Raw genomic sequence first — 27357 nt, forward strand, 5'->3', positions numbered from 1 at the left:
GTATGTTTTCTTTTGTGACTTTCTTCTTTCACTCAGTATTGGATTTGTGAGATCCATTTCTTTTTTGTTTGTTTGTTTTTTTGTTTTTTTTGTTCTAATAATTAACTTTTATTATGTTCACAGGATGGTGTCTTTTTTTGTTTTGTTTTTTTAACGTCTTTATTGGAGTATATTTGCTTTACAATGGTGTGTTAGTTTCTGCTTTATAACAAAGTGAATCAGTTATACATATACATATGTCCCCATATCTCTTCCCTCTTGCATCTCTCTCCCTCCCACCCTTCCTATCCCACCCCTCTAGATGGTCACAAAACACCGAGCTGATCTCCCTGTGCTATGCGGCTGCTTCCCACTAGCTATCTATTTTACGTTTGGTAGTGTATATATGTCCATGCCACTCTCTCACTTTGTCCCAGCTTACCCTTCCCCCTCCCCGAGATCCATTTCTTGAATGAGGAAGTAGTTTCTTAATTTTCATTGCTTTTCAAATGTGGTGGCCTTAATATGCAGTTCAGCTAGTCATACTTGTGAATAACTGTTGTTTCACCTCCTTGTAACTCTTGATATCATCACACATTTATTTACCAATCAGTTTGATGGATGCTCAGTTCAGTATCAAAGCAAGTCCCTGGGTCTGTGGGGTAGGGAAGGCACTGAGGATAGAGCTCTTTGGACGGAGGCTCTCCTTTTAGAATCCTCACCCAGATGTACCCTTGATTTGGTCTTTTGACTCCCAAGTGAAAGCAAGCCTTGAAAACTACAGTTAAAGTTCAGAGATTTGGTAAATGTTCACCTAGCAAAAGTTTCTTCACTTACATTTTGGCCTGATAAATTCTTATTATTTTGGCAGATATTTGAGGCATTTAAGATTTATTTTTGTTATATATATTTTATCCAAAATTTTAGTGTGTGTTTGTTTTAATCTCTCCAGAGCAGATCAGTTTGTTCAAATAGGCTTAAGCCTACATTTTTTTCCTTTTGTAACTGGTGTGATTGCCTTTTTTTTTTAAAGGTGATGATATTGTTTGATATTTTATTATGGCAGTGTTCACATGACTGTATATAATGAACAAAATGCATCATGCCTTTTTTAGATATCACCACAGCAGGACCCTTATGTTAATTAGCTAGTAATCTGTGCTATGGGGCTAGATTATTTCTTTGGACTATGTCATTTCCCCTAGGTTCAAATAAGATTTAGATAGGCCTCTTTTCCTGCAAATGCTCAAGTTTGTCCTCCTTTCAGCATCAAATAAAGGCACAGTGAAGGTGACTAGGGGATTAGCTTTGATTAATTAGGAATTACCTTGGCATTACTTTCTTCATATTCCCAGAAAGGCTTTTCTGTCTCTTGTAGGAAATTACAGTTTAGTGTTCCTTTTTCCTATCTTATATCTATTATATCTTTCAATATATTCTCAATGTAACTACAGGTAAAACCTTCTGTAGTCCCCTCACTGTTTGGTTTTTCCCTTTCATTAGATCCTTTTGGTCCTTTCAGTGAGAACTTGGAAGGAATTAAAGATAGGAGTTAACTAACATGTTCATTATGCCACCCTAAACAAGAGTTCTGTTTTGTATATTCTGAAACAGTGTTATTCAGATTGTAAATGTTCTTTTTGTTATAGCTTTATTGTGAATGTACTATGCCCTTCAGCCATTTAGGAAACCTGTGCTATTATTTTTTTCAATTTCAACTTCTCCCCCTCTACTAGCTTTTCCCCATCAGCATTTAAACATACTCAAGTCTCTTGAAAAAAAAACCTCATCATCATTAAACCCTCTCTAGCTATTGCCCTATGACTCTCCTTCCCTTCATAGTCAAAGTTGTCTCTATTTCCTTATCTCCTAAGTCTTGTGGGGTTTTTCCCTGAATGATAAGATTGGAAATCAACTTGTCAAGTTCCTTAAAAATATTATTTTATATTTTAATTGAGAATACACCAAAATTATAGATAACTTTGTATGAATTGATATTTTTAAAATACTGAGTTTTCTCATCCAATAATACAGTTTGCTTTTCTATTTAATAAAGTTTCTTTCATGTTTTTAGGTAAAATTGAGTCATTTTCTTCATATAGATTTTGTTAGGTTTATTCTAACATATTTAACAATTTTTCATCCTGCAGTGAATGCTTTTCCTTCTCACTCTTTTCTAATTATTATGGCTTGTTGATATAGGAGACTATTGACCTTTGTAAACTTCCCTCATATAGGGCCAGCTTACTGAACACTCATTACTTCTAATAGTTTTTCAGTTGATTATATTGTATATTCTAAGGAGACAATCATATAGTTTACAAAATAGCACTTTTTGTCTCTTTTTTCCTAATGTATGTATCTCGTTATGTTTTTCATGTCTTAGTGAAATGGGTACGACTCCCAATCAAATTTTTACTAGTAGCAGCGGTAATGAGAATCCTCATTAACTTTACTCTTGTTGTTTAGTGGGCTTGCTTCTAGTATCTAATGTAAGTCATGGTATTTGCTGTGGGGTGTTTTTAAGGAGTTTTACTGTATTCCTAGTTTCTAAAAGTACTGGGATTTTTATTTGTTCATTTTAACCAGGATTGGTTGTTGAACATTAACAACCACTTGTGGGATATCTATCAGTCAGGTAGTATGTTTTCCTTTACATCATCAGATAAACCCTACATAGTCATGATGTATTATTCGTTTAATGCACTGCTGGATTTGGTTTTCCAATATTGATTTGTAATTTTTTCATTTATGTTCAAAAGTGAGTCTAGTCTGTAGTTTGTGTTTATGTTTGTTTTTCTTTTCTAGTTTAGGTATCAGGGTTAGGTTAGCCTGGTATAATGCTACTCTTCTACTGTAAGTCTGTGCATTAGTTGCAGATAATATGATAATTTCCATATAATAGTCTAAAGAATCAATAGACAAAGTATTAGAACTAATAAGGGAATTATGCAAGATTGTTGAATATCAACTTACAAAAATATATACCATCTCTTCATGGGCAATTACTATTTGTAGAAAACAGAAAATGAGATAACATTACAGTAATGGCAAAATTATAAATTATATGGAAACTAACCTAACAAAGTCTTCATAAGACCTTTAAGTCAAAAACCATTAAAAACTATATGAAGACCTAAAGAAAACTTCATATGCCATGTTTAAAGACAGGCGGACTTAATATTATGGTGGTTCAAATTCTTTATATGTTAACATATAAATAAAATGAGATTTGAACAAATATTCTAACAGATTTTTTGAGAAACTCAACATATATAGTCTATGTATATTATATATATTAATCTCTTCTCAGTTTTAGATGTTGCAGATATCTTCTTCCAGATGATAATCATCGTTACCTTTGTCTGTGGCAGTCTTCACTAAAAAAGAATCCTTAATTTTGATGTAGTAAAAGCCATCAATGCTTTTTTGACTAATTACAAAAAGTATTTTCCACCTCAGAGTTATGAAGATATTCTCCTATATCTTCTTAGAAAATACAATATATGTGAGATAATAAATAAATGTGAAATAATAAAGATCCACAACTATCTAAGAAACTTTTGAAAAAGAGCAGAAGAGGAGACCTATTAGATCTCCAAGTAAGATGGGAATGGCAAAAGAACAATGGAACAGAGTAGACAGCCCAGAAATAGGTATAGGTTTGTGTGTATATAACTTCATATATGGTAGAGTTGAGGAAAAGAAGGATTGTTCAGTAGATCTTATTGAGGAAACTGGTTCATTCTATTGAGAAAAATAGAATTAGATCACTGCCTTGTATCATAAACAAAGATAAATTTAAGACCACGTAAATTAAAGACCAACATGTAAATAGTTACACTACAAAATGAATGGATAAGGGATTAATACCTATAATATATGTAGAATTCAATATAAATCAAACTAAATAGAGAAATGGGCAAAGGACAGCAGTTTACAGAAGGTAACACTGAATGAATAACAGTGTATGTGATATGTTATAATCATTAATAACAATAGTAATTAGAGAAAAATTAAAACCATGAGATACCACTTTATACTCATTAGACTAACAAAAATTAGAAGTTGAATGTGAGAGAAGGGGAACATTTATGCTCTGCTGGTGGGAGTATAAAATAGTGCAATCATTCTGGAGAGATATGTGGCAACATTTGGAGAGATTAGAAAGGCTTGTACCATATGATTGAACAATTCTGATCCTGGGAATAAACTAAAGAAACCCTTCCATGGATCTAACAAGGAGACATGTATAAGAATATACATCACTGCATTTGGAGGAGAGGTGATGAAATTGTAAGTACGTGTCATACTTTGAATCTAGTCATTGCCTTTATTTTTTATTTAAAATAATTTTTTTTACTGAAGTATAGTTGATATACAATATTATATTAGTTTCAGGTGTACAGCAAAGTGATTCAGTGTTTTTATAGATTATACTTCATTAAAAGTTATTACAATATAATGGCTATAATTCCCTGTGCTGTACAATATATCCTTATTGCTTATCTATTTTATCCATAGTAGTTTGTATCTCTTAATCCCATACCCCTATCCTGCCCCTTCCACCTTCCCTCTCCCCATTGATAACCACTAGTTTGTTTTCTACATCTGTGAGTCTGTTTCTGTTTTGCTATATACATTTGTTTGTTTTATTTTTTAGATTCCACAAATAATATCATATAGTATTTGTCTTTCTCTGTCTGACTTATTTCACTAAACATGATATTCTCCTTGTCCATCCACATTGCTGCAAATGGCAGAATTTCATTCTTTTTTATGGCTGAGTAATAGTCCGTTGTATGTATATATAACACATCTTCTTTATCCATTTGTTCATTGATGGACACTTAGGTTGCTGCCATATGTTGGCTATTATAATAGTGTTGCTATGAACATTGGGGTGCATGTATCTTTAAATGTACTCCCTCTATAATCTCAGTTTTTACTTGTTGTTCTCAGAAGACTGTCCTACCACCTTACATTTCATCCTTCTAGACTCCAATGATTCTTCACCCTCACTACAACCAGAATACATTTTTTTAATAAAACCTTATTTCCTTCATGTCCTCATTTCCTTCCTTACCCAGCTTAGATTCCATGGTCCAACACTTAATTACTCTCTTAATTCCCTTGCCCCACTCTTGCCCTGACATTCTCATGTGGCAAAACCCCAACCTTGTTAGATGTAACTTTCCTCACACTTCACAACTGCACCAAGGGAGCTGAATATAGCTAGATAAAATCTCAAAACCATGCTGGCTAGTATCACTTAAGGTTTGTGGTCATACATCTCAAGTAGAGTCTTAGTGCTGCCAGCAAACAGACAATGTGTCACCATTCTATTCTTCTTCTTACTCTTCTAAATAACTCTTTCATATATGCTCTCTCTCATACCACCAACATCTATGCTTCCACCTTACTCATGAATATTGATCTTGCTTCCTCTTTCACTGAGAAAATAGAAGCTCCATGAGAGCAGGGACTTGACTTTGTCTGTTTTGTTCATTGGGCCTAGAACATCTGGCACATAGTAGACGCTTAATGAATAAATATATGTTGAATAAATGAATGATAGATATGTGTGGTAGAAGACTGTAATAGAATCAATGAATGTGTTGTGTAAAGAGTGACATGGGTAGATAATTAAAACAATATTGATTGACAAAATAAGGAAGAGAGTGATATCTACAATAAAAGATCCTTTAACTTTAAATTTAAAACACATATTGTAAAATAGCACTAGAATATATATAAGATATTCTATTTTTCATGAATACATACATGTCAAGGCCTTATGGAATACATTTGACTGGGTGCCCATGAAGGAAAGTGGAATAGGAGGGTGGATAGGGAATTAAGAGAAAAATACAATAGAATAAACTATACCAAGGGAATGGCCTTGAACAAACTGACAGTGACCTGTGGAGCATGATCAACTCAATTCCCTGCACCTGGGGCTTAATTTTTTTATATTAAAAAAATAAACAAATGATCTGGCCAGGAAAGACAGTGGCAGCTAGTGTGGTCTGATGCTTCAGAATAAAGTCCTCTTTATCCTAGTATGTAAGGATTCTCCAGCAGAAATTCCAGCCTCCTGCTTGCTTGCTGTCAAATAGATATCTTAAGTTCCAATGTCAGTATGAGCCAGATAGGTCACATATACACACATGTTTAAAATGGACTGCAGGAGAATAGCCACCAACTCTCAGCCAACTGGCATTTGTGAATGTGGACCAAGTGTTGCTAGATAGTCTGTTTTTCAAAAGAAGCCAGAAATATAATTTTTATGTAAAATCTCCCAATTTTTAATTATTTACAATCTAAATTATAAAGTTTAAATAACTATGTGAGATCTAATTAGGCTCATGGGCCAATGATTTAATACATCTGAACAGATATGAAGCCTGTCAGTTGCTAAATTCCACCCACATGTGCAGAACTTCTAGTCAGTCTTATTCCCTTATTATTAAATATAAATGGACCACTGTGAATCACCAGGTATTTAAAGAGTGCCTGCAGCATGACCAAGGTTGACAGACTGAAAACCCATCTCTTGAGAAAGAGATAATTCTGGAAACAGAAGACAAGTTTAACTGTATCACACATAGTAACCTCCCTTGCAAGTCTAATATCTATTTCTCGTTCCTACTCTAAGTTTTAGAAGATCAGAATCCTTATTGGCTTGCTGGGCTTATGGGAAATTAGATACCTAATCTAGAATGTAATTCACATTGCAGACTCGTATTGTGTTGATGGATTGACCACCTCTGACCCTTCAAACTGTCTGCAGAATAAGAGAACTGTCACCACACCACCACAGAGTGCTCAGGTGAATTAAAATTGATGACAAATTTCATTGTTGTGAGAAACCACCACGTCGGTGCTGTACATTGTTCTTGAGGAGACGCGTCAGGCGTCTCAGGCCTACTGCAGTATTTGATGACGGGACGCTTTCTTTGTTGCTTTTGCTTTATATTATCCTGGGATATTTTTAGAGCTATATTAAAAGAAAGTGTCAATTCCTTTATATCTTCTTCCATTTTTTAGAGTAATAAGACAGAATAAGGCCAAGAGCAAATATTTTATTATAATAGGCTATATGCTTTTAAGGAATAATTGGAGCAAATCATAGATTCCTTAGTTTGAACTAGAGTCTTACCAAGGATTTGTGCTTTAAGATTGATGAATTCTGAGCTTTTAATGCAAGAGTTGAATGGAAGAATTTACTTGATTATCGTGGTCCTTTATTATGTAGATGAAATTTTGTGCCTTTAATGATTCTTTTAGTGACCAAGGTCTACATTTCTCCATTCAGAACTATTTGCCAGTTATGATAGAGTCCTGTTTTCTTTTTTGTTTGACTAAAATACACTGAGCAATCCCAAAGCACAAGGCTGGGGTAGGATGGGGAGAGATACAAAATAAATCTGATGTAAGCTTCACACTCAAAATGCTCATGCTCACCATGTGGAAAATTGCTGGTTGTTTGCATTAGGTCCAAAAAGAATGCTATATTATAGTTTGCCAGAAATAGAATAATATAGTCGTTAAAAAGTGTAGGCTCTGGAGTCAGACTGCCTGAATTCTAATTAGCTCCACAATCTAGTAGCTATGTGACCTTGGATAAATTACTAAACCTTTCTGTCTCTGTTTTCTCAACTGTAAAGTTGTAGTAAGAGATAGTACCCATCACATAGATTGTTGTGAAGATTTAATGTAATGCTATTTGTAAAGGGTTGGGAGCTGCTTCTGGATTTTCACATTATATGGAAATTTGGGATTTAACTCTTATAATCACCCTTTGAAACAGATTTTCTTATGCCTTTTAGTGATTAGAAAAACAAGGCTTAAGAAGATCAAATAACTTTTTAATGAATCCACAGGTACAGGAGCTCGGTCTGGACCCCTATTCAATTTTCACATTGCAAACAAGGTTCTAGAATTTTCTGAGGGAGTCACATTTTCAGATGTTCTGTTTCATTATGACACTGTGTCCCAATTTTGGGTTTGTAAACTGTAATCTCAATAATCCTCACTTGCCTCTTTTTGAATAACCGGGATTTTCAAGGCTCAAGTCCCAGAAAGTGATTAGAGCAGGGGAAATTTGAAGAAAAGAGCAATGCTTCCCTTTTCAGGGAAGGTTCTTCCTTTTATCCCATAGGCCTGGTCTTGCAAAGTGATGCCAGTTGGTGTGACTTAAGGAAAACCTCCCTGCACCAAATTTCTTTCCTGGGAGACTGAATGAACAAACACCCCAGAGGGACATAAATTGGCTCAGAAACGAAGTCCCTTGTGTGACTTGATTTAATCAATTTGCTTTTCTAATGCAAAGTTGAGCCACACTGAAGGAATGAATAGAAATTTTGTTGGGATAAAAATAAAATGAGGAAGACAGTGGCATTATTGAATGCCGTAATAAACGTAATGGATGCATAGTGGACCAGAGAAAGGAGGAGAGAATATAGGGAGGTTGAAACAGGCAGCAGTAGGATAATAAAATGGACAGAGACTGAGGGGAGCGTATACAGGAAGATGTGGTATATACAGGTAGAGATATGAGAGAAGGCACAGAGTACTCTAAACCCTTGCTACTCAGTGTGGTCCTTGGATCAGCTGTAATACGTCACCTGTTAGAAATGCAGAATCTCGGACTCCACCCACAATCAGAATCTGCATTTTAACAAAATCCCCAAATGACTTGAATGCACATTAAAGTTTGAGAAGAGAGCATTAAAGGCACACAGGTGGAGTGATGAAAGAAACATGCAGGTGGGTGGTGGAAAGGCGCAGTCTAATGGATGAGATGAAGAAGCATATAAGGGGATCCAAAACCTTCCCGGCAAGAAGTGTTCATAGAGTGTTTTGTGAGCAGTTGAGCTGATTGTGAATTATGTATTAGTCTCCACTCAGGCTTTCAGAGCCTCAGTAGTGTAAGATGAGGCCTGGAAGTTTCTTGAGGAATAAAGTTATTAGAGATTCCTAAAATATTCTGATATTATTAGGTGTTGGTTTTAATTTTCAGCTTTTGGTGCTGAATGTACATTTTTTGTTCCCTTTTTGTTTAGTTATTTACTTGGGGACGCTGTATTATGGGGAGCTATCCAGAAGTAATTTGAAGTGAAAAGTAACTCCCATCACCTTAGCTCTGAACATTTTTGCTTCTCAGCCTCATTCTCAAACCATTCCTTTAAAGGCCCTTTTGCAAGTCCTACTTCCTTTGAGCATCCCTTGGATGTTTTTGCTTACAGGCTCTGTCATTGGCCACCTCTTCTCTCTTTTTACAGAGCAAACTTCTCTAGGTTGTGTCATCTGTTATTGAGGATTCCACTGTTACCAGTATACTGGTGACTCTCAGAAATCTATCTTCGGTCTTGTGCAATCTTCAGGGCCCCAGACCTACTGCTCAGTTTCTTGCTGGATATTCATTAGGCAACATAGACTCAACAGATCACAAACGGAATTCATCATCTTCTCCCTAAAACACTTTCTCTTTTCTCTATTCTCAGTGAATATCACTCCCATGAACTTAGTCTCCTGTGTGAGAATCATAGATATCCCTCTACATTTCAACTTTTTCCACGCTTCCCACCTCTATCACCAGTAAAACTTTGATTTTATCTCGTTAACATGTCTTACGTCCACCTTTATGGTCTCTTCCCTGGAATATTACAAGTCTCTTAACTGTTTCTCATCGTTAGTCTAGCCTCATTTAAATTGTAATCTCAATGCTGCAGACAGAGTGACATTTCTAAAATATTAAGGATATCCTTGTTCTCCCATGTTGAAACTAGACAATAACTCCTCACTCCCTATTAAATAATTTTTAAACTTCTTTGTAGATCATGTAAAAAACCTGTATCCTGCCTACCTGTACAGCTTTTTATCTCACTGTAGCTATCTCTGCAGACATTGTCTTCTTACAATTTCCTGAATAGAAAAATCGGTTTCATACCTCCATACCTTTGCACACATGCTGTGCACTCTACCTGCCCCCTCCCCTTCTCTGCCAGATACAATTTTGAGGGGCTGATCAGTGGTCATGTTACACATAAAATCTTTCTTGATCACCTCCTCTATATTTTGTATGTACACTGAACCTTGTATTGTCTTGGATCGTAGCTCACAGATTCCACCAACATGCAGTTCTAAGGCCCTGATCTATTTACATAATTATACTTACTTTCAGTGCTTCACTGTAAAAATATATACTCCTGTGAGGACTGCGTGTCCTGGGCTGAGGAGGTAGCCTGGGCTAATGAGTCCTGTGGGGCTGGGGTGGAAGAGGCATTGTTTGTAAGTGGGGGAAATGACCAGTATATAATGACCAGGATATATATTAAGAGAAATGGGAGCCACATTTCTCATTGTCAGAGGAAGGATATTCAGACACTGAAAGGGTGAAAGTTAGAATGAACAGAGTGTTGTTAAATTGGAAATGGAGGTATTACATGAACTCTTTCTGAATCTGCCTATCTAGAGAAACATGGATATAGCTCTGTGTGTGTGTGTGTGTGTGTGTGTGTGTGTGTGTGTGTGTGTGTGTGTATAGATGTGTGTGTGTTGTATATGTATGTGTACATTTTCTAGCTCTGTCTGCTAATGTAACCCTAGTAGCAAAGGGCACACCTAGGACCCAGATCTTGGTTTCTAACATCTTTATCAAATAAGAGAAAACTTCTTAGAGAAATTTTTAATTCCAGGCCTTTTTAGGGAAATGTTTATTTCCAGGACTAAGATGGGAAGGTACAAGATGAGTCCAGAGTATCTTGATTTGTCATAAAGCAAGGAAATAATAAAAAATTATGAGTACTTGTCAAAAGGACACAGCAGCCAGCTTGAAGGACAGTTGGGACAGTTTGAGCATCAAAATAAATAATGACTAACATATTATAACCAATTGATTAAAATAAGGATCAGTGAGTCTGTAAATGAATGAATGAATATAGGAAAAGGAAAAGCTCTTTCTTACAGTGTAATACCAATGAATAAATCTAGAAGAAATGATAGTATTAGAAAGTCATCATAAGCAAACATCATAGTAATTATTTAGTCAAAAAACATCAATAGAGTATAAAACTAGTGGGTGAAAGTTTCATGATGAATAGGATAGTTATGTAATCTCAGAGGATCTCCCTGCAAGATACTTATTAATTACAAAGAGAAAGTCATAACTTTATAGTGAAGAAATTTGATAGGCACCCCCTTAACCCAGTGATGAAAGCTAGCATCACAAGGAATGGTGCAAATCAACATTGTGTTCTTGATAAGATACCCTGAGAAGAACACAGCATTACTTCTGTGACATTCCTGCCAAAAGTGCATAACCTGAGTCTAATATTGAGGAAGCATAAGTAAAATAAAATTGATAGGAATTCTAAAAAAAATAGCTATCTTGTACTCTTCAAAAATGTCAAGATCATGAACCAGGAAAGACTGAGGAACTGTTCCAGACTGAAAAAGAATGAAAAGAGATGACAGTGAAATGTAATCCTTGATCCCCAGATGAATCTTGAACTTTCCTTTGCTGTAAAATACATTGTTGGAACAATTCATGAAATTTAAATGAGGTTTGTGGATTATATGGTCTCAATCTTAACTTTCTCAATTTTGTGGTTATGTAGGAGAGTTTCCTATTCTTTAGGGAATTGCACTACTGGGTCATCATGCCTGAAACCTATTCTCAACTAATTTGGAGAGAAAAAAGTGTACACATACACGTACATACATATATGTAGACAGAGAGAGGGAGGTGCGAGGGAGGGAGAGAGAATGATGAAGACAATGTGTCAGAGTTAACCATTGGGAAACCTGGCTGAAGCCATACTAAAGTTCTTACTATTCTTGCAGGCTTTGCGTAACTTTGGAATTATTAAAAAATAAAAAAGTTTTTTAAAAAATCATTTCTCTGACACTTTCTTCACTTCCGTTTTCTCTCCTGATTTCAACTTCCTTCTAATGACCCCTGAAGGCACATGGAAGAAAATTAGTAGAATATATCAATATAAGTAAATTCATTAAAAGAAGTAGTAGTAAAACATTATGGTTAAGCTTCTGGGCTCATGATCAGACTGCCTATGTTCAAAATCCCATCTCTTGTGTGGTTTGAGGCAAGCCATTGAACCTCTCCGTGTCTGTTTTCTTATCTGTAGAATGAAAATGTAAGAATGCCCACTTCATGAAGGTTTGGGGAGGATTAAATCATTTAACACATTTAAAACACTTAGCACAGTGCCCGACACATGGCAAAAATCAAATTAATGTATATTCAATTTTTTCCAAAGGACTTACTGGGAGGTATTACTGCTGAAGAATAGCTGGCCTGTGTGGCGTTTTGTTTACTGGAATCTTTATAGAGCCCTGTATGGCTGACAATTCTAAAAAATTGTTCTGTGGTATCCATGCAATATTGAATTAATTTATTATCTCCAAGCCATGCAGATGCAAGATGTTTGTATCACAGGCTGAGGAATCACCCCAAGTGAGGTTTTTGATTAATTATGATAATGAATGGATTTTCTTAATATAACTTAAAAACCCTCCCACACTGCCCAGAATCATCAGAGAATAGGTAGAATGCAGGGAAGGGTGAGGCAGTTACTTTTACTGAGAGATTCAGAAGGACTGAACTAACTCTGGGTGCTGCAGGCAGTGCCTGACAATGATTCCATGAGCTATTTAGAAGCTTATTTTAAGAAATATTGGATTTTATCAGGTCAGTCAGTGAAGCAGAAAAAGCTCAGCTTGCCTGTGATGCTTCTGGAATACAAGAAATGTATCGGCACTAGAGCATAGAGGAGCAGTGTAGGGAAGGAGCTACAAGGAAAAACAACTAGGTGAGGGGAAAACACAATTAAAATCTCATGCTCCTAGCTCTCAGTCCAAAATAAAGTACTGCCAAGTGATGCTCAACATAGATTGTCTTTGAAGGATATTATGGCATTAAGAGCACCAGTTTTAGAGCCAGGCAGGTCTGCAGGTGAATCTTGACTTTGACACTTGGTAACCAACCATGTGATCTTGGATAAGTTATTTAAACTCTCTAAGCCTTATGTACTGTAAATATAAAATAGGGATAATATTACTTGCCTCACGGTGTTATGTGAGCATCAAATGAGGTAATATTAAAATACCTGTCACACACTATGTTCAATCAGTATTTACTGTTCCTATTCTGACAGGAAGCATAAAGCAATGACAAAATAAAGACAACATTTGAAAGAAAATGTTTCTACTCATCCTTGAAGATTAAGTTAACTTTTTAATTTGAGATAATTGTAGATTCCAATGTAATTGTAAGAAATAACACAGAAGGATACCACTTTCAAGTACCTTTACCCAGTCTACTCAGTTCAGAGTACTCTTTCCTTAACGTCTGGCAATCACTAGTTGGTTCTCCAGTTCCATAATTTTATAAGTTTAAGAATATTGTATAAATGGAATCATACAGTAGGTAACCTTTTGGAATTAGCTTTTTTTATTCAACATAATTCTCTGGAGATTCATCCAGGTTTTTGTGTGTCAGTTGTTTGTTTCCTTTTATTGCTGAGTAGTATTCCAAGGTACAGATGTACCACAGTTTGTTTAACCACTCACCCACTGAAGGACTTTGGGATTGTTTGACTGCTGTGAATAAAGCAGCTATAAACATTGTTTACAGATTTTGGTGTGAACCTAAGTCTTTATTTCTCTGGGATAAATGCCCAAGAGTGCAACTGTTGGATCATATGGTAGTTGCATGTTAGTTTTTTGAAACACTACCAAATTGTTTTCCATAGAGTCTGTACCATTTATATTCACACCAGCAATGTATGAGTGTGATTCAGTTTGGGTGTCTATTTTCATTTTAGCCATTCTGATAGGTGTGTAATGACATCTCATTTGTTGTTTTAATTTGCATTTCCCAAATGGCTAATGATGTTGAATATCTTTCATGTGCTTATTTGCTATCTGCTTTATCCTCTTTGGTGAAGTCTCTTCATGTCCTTTTCCAAATTTCTAATTGTATTCTTGGTTATATTACTGATGAGTTTTGAGAATCCTTTATATGTTCTAGATTCTAGGTCTTTGTCAGATATGTGCTTTGCAAATTTTTTTTTTTTTTTTTTTTTTGCTCTGTAGCTTCCCTATTCTCCTAACAGTTTTTCTAAGAGAAAAAGTTTTAATTTTGATGAAGTACAACCTACTTTTCCTTTTGTGGATCATGGTGACAAGTCTAGGAAATCGTTGCCTAGCCAATGGTTCCTTAACATTTTCTTATAAAATATTAGTTTTTAAATAAAACATTATAGTTTTACACTTTACATTTAAGTCCATGACCATTTTGAGTTAATTTTGTCTAAGGTGTGAAACTTAGGTCAAGGTTTTTGCCTATGGATGTCCAGTTGCTCCAGCACCATTTGTTAAAAAGGCTGTCTTTCCTCCACTGAATTTCTTGTATGACAACCTTTGAACCTTTGTCAACAATCCATCAGGCATATCTGTTTGGGTCAATTTCTGGGTTCTCTGTTGTGTTCCATTGTTCTGTTTGTTCATCACTCTTCCAATACCACACAGTTTTGTTATGTCTTTCCTCCTTTTTGCTTTGGGTTTATATTGCTTTTCTTTTTCTGAGTTCTTGAGGTGACATCTTAGATTATTGATTTGAGACTTAACTCTTTTCTACTATGTAAATCATCAAGGATATATTTATTGTATTTATCCATATTTTTGCTTACTACCCTCTTTCTTCCTTCTTAATGTGCCCATTATTTCCTTTCTGTTTAGAGACTTCTTTTAGCCATTGTTTTAAGGTAGGTTTGTTGGCAACAAAATTTTCGTTTTCCTTCATCTGAGAATGTTTTGATTTTTCCCTTTATTCCTGAAGGATGTTTTCATTGGCTATAGGATTCTGGGTTGACAGTTCTTCTAGCACTTGACAAATGTTGTGCTACTACTTCCTTTTGGCCTCAGCAGTTTCTGATGAGAAATCTACTGTTATCCAAATTGATTTTCCTCTCTTACAAGTAAGGAGTCATTTTCCTTTGGCTGCGTTCAAGGTTTTCCCTTATTTTTAGTCTTCAGAAGTTTATTTAAGTTTGGGTGGGTTTGGGGGGTTTATCCTGTTTGGGATTCACTCAGCCTCTTAATTCTATAGATAAATGTCTCTTGCTAAATTTGGGGAGATATCATCTATTGCTTCTTTGAGTACTTTTTCAGTCCCTCCCTCTTTCTCCTCTCTTCCTGGGACACCAGAAGTTTTTTGTTTGTTTTGTTTTGTTTTTTAGTTTATTTTTTCTCTTTTATTCCAATTAGGTAATTTTTATTGTTCTTTCTTCAAGTTAACTGATTCTTTCCTCTGTCTTCTCCAGCAGAGAGGGAGAGAGGCAACTCTTCAGTGCCAGGTGGAGGTAGAAGTTCAGGCTTTCCATGTGAATTGTTGCAGTTTTAATGCAAAATCACTTAAAGAAAAGCTTGGTATCCCATTGGAAAGTTGGCTGACTATTCAGATAGATCCCTTTGGGTGGGCATTTCCTTGGAAAATTCATGACAAGCCAGAATATGGCTCTCAAACCATCAGCCTGAAAACATGATTGTCAGCATGGTGAGAGCTAGATCCGTTTCTCAGAGTGGACTCCCTTTAAAAAAGCTCATAGAAGCCAATAAATGCCAATTCATTAATTTAAAATAAGAAGTTTATAGTGATTATCAGTGGGGAGGGGGAAGAAGGGAAGGGGGCAAGATAGGGTAAGGGATTAAAAGGTACAAACTACTATATATAAAATAAATAAGCTACAAGGATATATTGTACAACACAGGGAATATAGCCTGTATTTTTATAATAAATATACATGGAATATAACCTTTAAAAACTGTGAACCACTATGTTGTACACCTGAAACTTACATGATATTGTACATCAACTGTACCACAATTTAAAAAAAAAAGTTTAGCCATTAGGTAGACTTAAAGTAAATGCCTTCTCTGGAGGCAAATGAAAATGGAACAGTTAATTATAACTAGAAGGCTGCTTAGTGAGCCTGCAATTTAGAAAAAGAGAAGCTAATTGGGGATTTTAGTGCCTGGTGTCATAGAGCCCTGAAAATTCCCAAGTGCAGAGGGTCATACCTGCCATAGCACCTGGTTGGTCATCGTACTGGTCCAGGACACCCTCTCTCCTGACCCTGAATAAAACACTACCAATGTCTGACTTTTCCCTTTTCTAAACTTACTTTGCTGACTAAATCTCTTAAAAATTGTCATGTTTTTACCCTATATATGTTAGTATATTAAATAATATAGTTTTGTTTGAGTCTTGGCCAGAACTTATTCTGTCTCTGTTTTGTGACTTTACATATCTCTAATTCAAACCATCATTAAAAAAATAGTTTAAAACTCAGTGTGCAACCTTCTTCCCAAGTTCTTGAAGGCAATCTTATTGTCCCTATGAGCCACCTACTAAAATTAGAAACATTATTTTACAACAGAGACTAAGCTAGAGTTGGTCCTTTTCTTTTCCCTGAAAAAGCCTCTTCCTCTTAAGGGAGTAAAAGCTGACAAGCATATGTCTCCTCTATGACATCAACTTTAGGAAATACAAAGAAAGAGAAGTTAGGGAATTCCCTGGTGGTCCAGTGGTTAGGACTCCACACTTCTACTGCTGGGGGCACGGCTTCATCCCCTGGTCGGGGAACTAAGATCCAGCATGCTGCGTGGTGTGACCAAAAAAAAAAAAAGAAAGAAAGAAAACGAGAGAGAGAGAAGTTAGCGATCTTAGAAGGTGGGTGAGAGTAAGTTTGGTTCCATGCCTGTATCTCTGATTTTAGGATCTTGGGGAAAAGAGTGTTTGGAGGGGGCAGAAGTTGGGTTATGAGGTATAAGCTCCCCTTCTCCATATAGACTTTCTCCTTCAGGTGCTGTCTTTGAAGAATTATGGGTTGCTTTAAGGGAGCTGGGAGGTTTCCTTTAGTGTATGTTGAAGAATTGGTTCCTCTGGTTGGATGGTCATCATGCTTAGTTATAATACAACAAACTGATTTTTTACCATCTATCTAATAATTTAGCCCAAGTTCATTTCTATTTAGGGAGAGAATTAAAATTTTCTCATGTTTAGGGAGGAAATTCAAATTCTCTCCTGTTTAATTGTTCAGTGACAACTTGTTTGCTCCTAATAGACAGAGTTCCTGACCTTAGGGAGCATGTGTCTAGTGTGGAAGATAGACTTTGGTCAAACAATCACACAAGTAGAAGAAATACCACAAGTGTAACAAATGTTATGAAAGAGAAAATCATGTTACTATAAGAACATAAAATAAGATATATTTTATATTATCAAGGACATAAGGGAGATCAAGAAGGTCTTCTCTGAGGAAATGATGATTGAGTTGAGATCTGAAGGAAGAGGTAGGGTTAACAAGGCAAAGGGGGAAGGGAAAATATTGAAGTCAGGAGGGCATGATACATTCAGAAACCTGTGGCAAGAATGCAGACTGTAGTACACAAAATAACATTGCAGCTTGAGTAAAGTGAGTAATGGAGGTACATGTTCAGTTCAGATGTAACTAGAAAGATAGGTATAGGATGAATTATGTTACAGAATTTATCCTTATTATAAGAGCATTGAGAAGCTGCTGCAATGTTTTAAACAGAAAAGTTACATGATAAAATATGTGTTTTCAAAATAACTGGCTGCTATGTGGAAAACAGATTGCAAAGGGACAAAAGTGGATTCAGGAAGATCATTTATTTATGAGACTATTGGAATAGTCTAAGCAGTTGATGACAGTAGCTTGGCCTAACCACACAGTGTGGTAGAAATGAGGTTATTATGGATCTTAGAGCTATTTAGAAAGCAAAATCAAGTAGGAAGGGAGGTGGGAGGTGGGAAATCCTTGATGTCTACACACTCCCAAGGACTGGATTAGGAGATCCTCCAGTATATATCCATAACTCCTTGTACTTGCCACCATCACAGACTTTTTCATAAGGTAGTGAAAATTGCCTGCCTACTCTGTATAGCATAAGTCCCACGTCTTGCTTATTATTATATCTGCAGCAGCTAGTGCCACACCTAGTACACATCAGTTCTCAGAATTTGTACAAAGAAAGAGTAGAAATAGACTTTGAAGTGGAGTTCAAATGATAATAGATTTTCGGAAAAAAAAAAGTAACTTTAAATATGAAAAGCAGTAAGGTATCCTCAATGTTTAACTCTTGGTTGTGTTACAAATATTTACAAGTTCAGAAATGGAGGAAGCATGCTTTTGTACTCCAGTAATACCCACACCCAGTGAAAGCAAAATGAACAGCAGTTCTAACTGCAGTTATGCAGGACCTCCAGGAAGGGGCTTAGAACAAACAGACACAGACACTAATTCTAAGACCTGAAAAAATGCAGCATCTCTTCAACACTCCCTTCCAGCAGTTATACTCAGCGCTCAAGTCAGTTCTTAGGGCCGGATTGATGGTGGCCCACTCTCCAGGCTACCTTGGAATATAAAAGCGTGCCTGTATATGTCTTCATCTAATGTAATACTATTTTCAAAATCCTCTTCTTCTTTTGTACCATCCCCTGTCTTCTCTTGACCCATCACTCCTTGCTGCTTGTAAAATATATCTAAGGATACTAATCAGTGCTTCTAACAATGTGTTTCTAAAAGTTCTATTCCCTCATGAACTATCTGGAGTGGCATTTTACATTTGATTATTAGTATTTTTCTTTGGTGCTTCAGGTGTTCTCTACATGTCTGGTAATTCTTTTTGCTTTCTGTGGCAGCCGGCCTCCTATATGGTGTCCAATGATGTCACCTTCTGATATTCTTGTCCTTGTGTAGTTCCCTCTCACATGGTATCAAGGTTGGTCTGTGTGACTAGTAAAATATGGCTGATGTGATGGTTTGCAGTTTCACAGGTTAGGTCATAAACGGCACCGTGACTTCCTGCTTCCTCCTGTTTTGTCCTTTCTCTTGAATTACTGTCTCTGGAGGAAGCTAACCACTATAACATGAGGAGAGGCCCACATAGCAAGGAAGTAAGACCTGGCTGACAGCCACATGAGTGAGCTTAGAAGCAGATCCTTCGGTCCCAGTCAAGCCTTCAGATAACTGTAGCCCCAGCCAAGATCTGGACTGCAAGCTCACGAGAGACTTGAGCCAGAATGACCCTGCTAAGCTGCTTCTGAGTTCCTGACTCTCAGAAACTGTGTGAGATAATAAATGTTTGTTATTTTAAGCCGCTAAGTTTTGGAGTGATTTGTTACACAGCAGTGGATAACTGAAGCACCTACTTGTATTTAAGACTGGAGGGAATAGGAGGGCTGACTAGGAGTCCTGTGTATATGGGTGGGGGCTTGTTGACTGGAAGTTTTTCTTTAAAATGAATTCTTAGAAAGGGAGCAGACTCTGTGAAAAACAGGGCCTAACTTTTGTGTGACAATAGTCTCATTAGGTACCCTAGTTCTCTCTTAATAGTTCATTTAATTTCTTTCGAGATTTTTTTCTTGGTGATAAATGCTGGGCTGCCTAAGTTCGTCCTGTAGCAGTGAGGGCTGGAAGAGTCTGTTCTATACACAGATCTTCAGTTAATCTTTTTGTTTCCAACCTCCCTTCTAACCCTCACCTTCTGATTGTAAGCTTTTGCCAGGCATATGATTTCCTCTTCCCTGTGGTACCTTGCAGCTCTATTCAGGCTATGACTTCCTCCAGTTTATTGCATTTGTCGGCACTCTTCCATCTGCTTTCAGAAATATGTTGAAATATTTTCTCTCTTGAGACTGCGTCCTCACACTTCCCCTCTACCTTATATTGTTCCCTTTGCTGTTGTTTGTTTATACTATTTAAAAAGTATTATTTTACTATTATTTCAGTGGGATTTAAGGATTGGGAAAGGCAAAGTATGTTCAGTCTGCCATCTTGAACCAGAAGTCTTCTGTGTAGCATCTTTTTTTTTTTCTGTTCATTCAGCACACAACACTTCACTTTTGAAGATTTAAAGCAGGCTACTGTTATTATGTGGTCTTTTCCAAGAGGTCTTCTGGGCCATTGCCCTCCCTTTGTTCACTCTTCATTTAGCCTCACCAGTGAGGTCACTATCCTTTCCAGGCTGTGTCTCCATTCTCTCCAACCTTTTCCCTCACCCCCAAAATAATTGCAGGTATTTTATGGAACCTATATCTTCTGGGGGAATGATCATTTCCTGTCCGGCGTCATGTAGACCTAAAGGGAAGTCCTGCTTGGGAATGATCTGGTGACACAGGCCTCTTGCCAAGTCCTGGCCTTCCTCATACAGCTATACCAAATGGGGCTGGAGGGAGCAATCCCTGCTAGGGCTGGCAGAGAAAGCCCGTATGATGAGGGATGAAAACTCCCTTCTTCTCCTGCTGGAAGTCTCTCTGAGTCACAAGATACTCCTTCCCATATATCACTGTATCACAAGAAACCCTGGACCACAGAAAAAGAAAGCATAGTTCTTAGAATAAAAGAATCTTCCCCCACCCACATATACTGGCTCCCTAAACCACAGAGAAAGGCAGGTCTGGAAAAAAACTTTTGATAGCTGTTCAAGTGGTTCCTAAGCTAGTTCTGTGTTGTTTCACATCAAGGTTTATAAAATAACAATTGCCACTTTGTTATTTTAAGTTTCTGACAGTGGTGTTCTCCATGTGTGAACTGTCTGTGATTTCTCCTTTCTACATGTAGAATATTGATAAACAGCAGAGTTAATAATTTAAAAACTTGAGTGTGTGCCCTTAATTATCACAGTATTTGCCCAAAAAAAAGATGTATTTCATGTAAACACCCGGTGACAAAGAAATGGAATCTTAACCTGTAGACAAAGTATTGTGTTGAAGAATACAAAGCAAATAATATTTGGAGGTATCTGGGCATGTTTTTGACATTTGGAAGTTCTGATCACAGAGGTAGTTTCCCAGTTTGGGAACTCATTTAGGGAATTAACGCTGGTAATGAACTTACCAAGAATGTGACAGAGCCTCAGTTCTAGAAGGGATGGAGGAGGAGGTGGACCACAGGTCAGGAACTCAAGAACTAAAGGACTTCCATTACACGAGAGACCTTGAGGAAATGCCAAAATCGGGTCATGTGAAAAATGTATGTTATGCTTCTCTTCCTGCTTGAACTAAGTTTTAAAGAATTTAACCTCATTAAGTAAAGTAAAATCCAAACTTAGTATGGTTTATCTCTGGAAGAAGGATTGCTAGGACTGGAGGGGCTGCTTAAAAATAGTGTCAGCTGTGTGCCCTGAGTTTCATCCACTCTTTGGAGGGTTCTCTCAGTCCGGCTTCATCTGAGTGCATCCCTCTGGGCCTAGGGGTCACCAGGTCTTTGTTCTTAGCAGATGTAAGGCAGACTGAAACTCCCAAAGACTATGTTATATATGAAGGAAAAGCATAGAGAATAATTAGTAAATAGATGGAATGTCAAAACATTTCATGTAACAAAATCCAGGGAGGGATCCAATCCCATCATACCTGGTTTGTTGAGATTTCTGTATTTGGCCCTAATTCATCGAAATCTTATCTGTGTCCCTTCCTTCCTAGTTTCTGGCACGTCTCTGTATATCAGTTTTAATTTTGACTACCTTGTTCCCAACCCTCACTGATGAACTCCAGAAAAATCTTGTCACTTTTCAGTGCAAACTATAAGAGAGACTTTGTATGTCTGTTGTGTCTGCATCTTTTGCATATCTGTTGTCTACTTTTTCAATTCTGGTTTTTAGTCTGAAAAAATGGGCTTATTCTTCATGTGACTGACACAAGGAATAAGTTTCAGGTGAGACTTTGACTCAGTTCCTTCTCTGAGGCTTTATATTGCAGGCTGAGAAGTTTAACCATCTCATTCAAATGGCAAACACAGTACCTGACAGCTGGGTTACACACATACAGTAACAGATGACTTGTCCCCTCATATAGAGGTCAGTTATATACATATATATTAAAAGCAGGATGGTCATTCTGTTTCATGGAAAGTAAAGGGGTTTAAGAAGAGTTCCTCTACTCTTTTACTTTTTTACTTATTGGGAGGAGGACAAGTTCCCAGAGAGAAGGGGGGAAATAGTACAGATAGAAAATCTGAAAGTACAGGATTCTAATGACCTGAAGAAGAATTAAAGCCTGATCAAGTGTTAGGAGCGTGGAGAAAGGTGTCTAGAGGAGGCAAAGATGCAGAAGAAACTCTGAACACGCAAAGTTGCACGATCAGTATGAGTCCCACGGAAGCAAAACAGATTCTGAAGGAGAAAGCTCAGAATAAGGAATGTGTCCTTGTCAGGAAAAAAAATGGTGTCATTTTTTTTTTTTTTTTTTAGAAATTCACATTCTTTTATTTATTTATTTATTTTTATTTATGACTGTGTTGAGTATTCATTTCTGTGCGAGGGCTTTCTCTAGTTGCGGCAAGTGGGGACCACTCTTAATCACGGTGCGTGGGCCTCTCACCATCGCGGCCTCTCTTGTTGCGGAGCACAGGCTCCAGACGCGCAGGCTCAGTAATTGTGGCTCACGGGCCCAGTTGCTCCGTGGCATGTGGGATCTTCCCAGACCAGGGCTCAAACCCGTGTCCCCTGCATTGGCAGACAGATTCCCAACCACTGCGCCACCAGGGAAGCCCAAATGGTGTCATTTGATGGGCTATAGGTGTTGATATTTTCAGGAGACTGAGGAATAACTGAATTGTACACCAGACGATAGCCACACATCCCTATGAAAAATCTACCTACAAGGAATGAAAAGTAGGAAGCAGACTTCCCTGGTGGCGCAGTGGTTAAGAATCTGCCTGCCAATGCAGGGGACACAGGTTCGAGCCCTGGTCCGGGAAGATCCCACATGCTGCGGAGCAACTAAGCCCATGCGCCACAACTACTGAGCCTGCGCTCTAGAGCCTGTGAGCCATAACTACTGAGCCCACACGCCGCAACTACTGAAGCCCGCACACTCTAGGTAGGGCCCGCGTGCCGCAATTACTGAACCTGCATGCTGCAACTATTGCAGCCTGTGCGCCTAGAGTCTGTGCTCTGCAACAAGAGAAGCCACTGCAATGAGAAGCCCGCGCACCGCAAGGAAGAGTAGCCCCCACTTGCCACAACTAGAGAAAGCCCGCACACAGCAATGAAGACCCAACACAGCCAAAAAAAAAAAAAAAAAAAGTAGGAAGCATAATATGACTTGTTTCCCAGGCTTGGGCCCTGGGCCCTAAGGCTGAGAATTCTTATAAGTTGTGCTAGAGGACACAGTTTAAGAAGGAGCACTAATTAAATCTCCTTCTTAGAAGCCCAAAGCCTCAACCTCAGAATTGTCCACATACCAGAATAGAGTGGCCCTAAGGCCACTTGCTATTTTGTTGAAGTGGAAAAGAGAGGGGAGAGAACGGTATATGGACAATCTTTAAATCTACAGTGAACCTTTATTAAATGTGGCCCAATTAATGGTCTGGATCCAATTATTCAAAACAGTATTTCTCCTTAGTAAGAAAAATTAAGAAAACTCATAGGTGTTATGAGAGAAGTTTTGAAAATTTTACAGTTCTCCTTAAGGTTCTATTCCTAGCCTAGCGAGAGGCATGGATAAAAAGGATGTTCTGGTGAATGCTCATTTTTAATCATCTCACTCTGAACTATGCTAGGTCTCTTGGTAATACTTCACTTGACTGCTCACTAATTCTTCCTTGTTTCCTATAGAGCTGTTTCTTTGTTTCTGCCTCTTCTGTTATTGCTGATTTTTTTTCTCTGGTTGACCTTTTGTCTTAGAGTTAGATTAAAATCTCCCCTTGTGATAGTGGACTTGTTGATTTTTCCCTTGTAGTTTCAATAAATTTTGCTGTATATATTTTAAAGCTATGCCATTCAGTACCTGCAGTTTAAAATTTTTTATGTTTTCCCAGTGACTTGAAACTTTTATTAATTAACAAGTCACAATAAAAATGAAAGATCACAGGTACATAATGCTTGGTGTCAGTCTATTTATCTCTTGTAAAAATAAAATACAGTGTGTGTGTGTGAGAAAAAAAAAAAAAAAAAAAAAAAAAGATCACAGGTACATGCATCAACCAAAGACAATGCTGAGAAAAACATGCAAATCACAGAAGCATACAAGCAGTTTGATTCCATACATATAAAATTCAAAGCCCTGAAAAACTGTATTGTGTGTTGTTTAGGGACATATGGTACAAACGGTAAAAATCTATAAGAAAATCCAAGATAGTGATAACTTATGGGGGAATGGAAAGGGTTATGATTAGGGAAGAGTACATGGGGAGCTTCAAAGATTCTGGTAAGTTTTGTAATTTGTGTTGGTTGGTGGATATACAGGTGTATGTTTTATTATTAGTCTATACGTATGTCATATATGCTTTTGTATATGATATATTTCATAATGAAAATGACTAAATAATAGTATGGAAAAAGAAGGCAAACACAATTTCAAGACTGCCCTGCGTGAATCCCCAAAGCTGGAGATTTCCTCCTCGTCTGAGATTCTGAGACATCTGCTCATAAGGCCAGGCGCATCTATAAGGCCAGGCACATTCTCAGCTGAGACAGTTCTGGCCTGGCCAATTGTACCAGGGTGACTTTTCACTCCCACATTTATGTCCATATTGCAGTTGTTCAATGCCCTATTCTGATAGAAACATTCTTTATTAAATTTTCAAAACTGAAAACACTCCCAGTTCTCACCCCCATTTACTTTCTATAATTAGTATTCTGCATTAGTTCCTATTTAGACAACCTGTTAAATTGCAAGAACTAAATTGAAATGCTTAATTTGTGCTAAGCTTTAGGTATTCTAATTTACATATATTCGTTTAAACTTCACAACAGTCCTGTGAAGTGAGTACTGTTAGTTTTTCCACTTTACAGATGAAAAAGCCAGGGTAAAGAGAGATTAATTTTCTCAAGATTTTTCAGCTCTGAAGTGGATCTAAAACCAGGCACTCTGGCCTCAAAATCTGTGCTGTGAAGCACCAAGGTCAGGCCTTGTTGTTGCCAGTTCTTATGGTCTTGTTCCTGAACTTCAATCCAGCCAACTAAACACAAATATCCTGGGTGCTGGCACCCTCTCTCCCAGTCCTTCAGAGTTCTGCCCACTGTAGATTCTCCATACTGCATTTCACCTCTGTTGGTTCAGCAGTTCTTTCAGTGCTGTCCTTTTGCCGAAAACTCAGTATTTCCAAGACACCATGAATTGTGGACATCTCTTGAGAACCACTGTCAGCGAAGAGGGTGTCACTCTGTCTCTCTGCCCTGTTCAGGTGGGTGAATCTATTTCCAGGTTGTGACTCCTTTTGGTACATGCATTTATCTTGCTGTGAGTAAACCACTAGCTTTGCCTACGAATTATAAGCCACAACAGTGTGCAAATAAATAAATAATTAATCTGACCAGGAAGTGAGAAAAATACTGCTTATATATGAAGTTATGTGCTTGCAAGAAAAGACAGAGACTGAGAGTGGACCTTCTCCTCAGAGCACGTGGGTGAAGCCATCAGGAGAGCAGAACTGAAATGAAATAATCACTGATGCCCATAGACCACTGGGTGCGATGAAAGGAGCAAATGATTCCTGGCACAATGCCTGCTGCAAAAAAGGTGATCAATACAGATTTTTTCTTGTGGAATAAATGACTGAATGATGCACACATCATGCAAAGCATAAACCTGGCAGAGACAGGATGTCATCATGAAAGGGAATAAGAATTAATTAGATATCTGGAGGAAACCTCTGGTTGAAAGCAGAGTCTGGAAAGACCTTGATTCCTCTCTGAGATTTTATTTTGCAGAAGTAAAGAAAGAACAAAGGGACCTGGCAACTAAGGGCCTGTAATGGCTAATTTTATGTGTCAATTTGGCCATGGGATGCCCAGACACTTGGTCAAACATAACTCTGAGTGTACCTATGAGGCTGTGTTTGGATGAGATTAACATTCGAATAGTAGCCTGAGTAAAGCAGATTGCCCTCCCTAATGTAGGGGGGGGGGGCCTTCAACTTCTCCAGTCAGTTGAAGGCCTGAATAGAACAGAAAGGCTGACCCTCCCCGGAGTAAGAGGGAAGTCCTCTGGCCTAACTGTCCCAGTTTGAGCTGGGACATTGGTCTTTTCCCTACCTTCAGATTCAAACTGAAACGTGGCTCTTCTTGAGTCTCAGCCTACTGGCTTTTGGACTGCAACTACACCACCAGCTCTCCTGGATCTCCAGCTTGCTGACTGCAGATCTTAGGACTTCTCAGTCTCCATAGTCACTTGAGCCAATTTCTTATAATCAGTCGCTCTCTCTCTCTCTCTCTCTCTCTCTCTCTCTCTTTATCCTGTTGCTTCTGTTTCCCTGGAGAACACTGACAGAGACCTAAGTCTAACCAATAAGGAGGAATTTGGTGGTGGTGTAAAAATTGAGAAAAAATGAAAGGGTAGTATTAGATTTGAAAATGGTAGATATTCTAAAAATAAGAAAAAAACAATCATAGTTCTGCAATGTGAAACTTTAAGTGGGAAGTTGCTTTAAGAGATTTAGAAAATTCTGATTTAAAAAACACAATATGCTACCAAAGAAAAAGGAAGAGGCACGTGAAGATGTCAAGGAGACTGTAGAGGGAGCTGTCTGATCAGCTCAGATACTAAAGGACAATTCAAAGAGGAAAGAAGGACACATGACCGAAGACTGCCTCACATGCGCTATTGACTGAGAATTAATTAACATTAGTATGAATAAAATTGACATGAAGAACAGTGATAAGACATACAAGAATTGTGTCCAGAAAAATGACATCCAAATATGCTAGAATTGTAAAAAAATGCTTTGGGGTAAAGAAATGCAGAGGCATTATTTTTAGCCATAGGCTATAATGGAGCAAATCCTGATTTAAGAAAGAACAGACCCTGCTTGAAGATCATGCTCTAATACTTATGGAGACAAATATAAAGTAGATGTCTCAGTCCTGATTTCGTTCTGTCTTGTCTTTCAAGGTATAATATTAGGCTGAGAAGGGTTACAAGGACTCTGGAGAGAGGAAAGAGAGTGGAGAGTGAAGGTGGAGCATCAGAGAGTACTAGCCCATCTCCAGAGTCAGGACTTAACATCCCACCTTCCAAAGTTTACAGAGGGGATTCCTGACATAGTCACAGTTCAGTCATTTCAACAATCATTTATCAAACATGTGTCCTATGCCTGGCACCAGGTCCAACACTCAAAACGCAGAGATGAAGACTACACAAGAAGGTCTCCCTGGGAGCTTGAGGATTTCCGGAGAATGGAACAGGTGCTGGGGATCAGGAAATGTTCTGATTTCCCCAAGAGGAATGAACTGGATTCCTCAAACTACCAGCTTCCTGGTTCTCATACAATCAGGCTTCAAATCAGGTTGACTTACTCCATATCACACATCTAGTGAGCAGTG

At 37.6% G+C, this 27357-nt stretch overlaps 1 protein-coding gene across 4 annotated transcripts in view; it reads left to right on the forward strand.

The window, feature by feature from the left end:
* Positions 1 to 27357, forward strand: part of RBMXL2 (RBMX like 2) — a 129046-nt gene that overhangs the window by 17662 nt on the left and 84027 nt on the right. The window contains exons 1-2 of one of the 4 annotated variants that reach the window (XM_082476397.1): positions 1 to 10499; positions 10532 to 16698. The exon at positions 1 to 10499 is cut by the window's left edge and continues 17662 nt beyond it. The exons of 2 other annotated variants lie outside the window; for them this stretch is intronic. The gene's annotated coding sequence lies outside the window, so the exon portion shown is untranslated. Of the gene's footprint in view, positions 10500 to 10531; positions 16699 to 27357 lie in introns of those variants that run through there. One more of the 4 variants, XM_082476398.1, reaches the window with a different exon arrangement.

Source organism: Balaenoptera physalus (genome assembly GCF_965194825.1).
Source record: "Balaenoptera physalus genome assembly, chromosome: 10".
Lineage (NCBI taxonomy): Eukaryota > Metazoa > Chordata > Mammalia > Artiodactyla > Balaenopteridae > Balaenoptera > Balaenoptera physalus.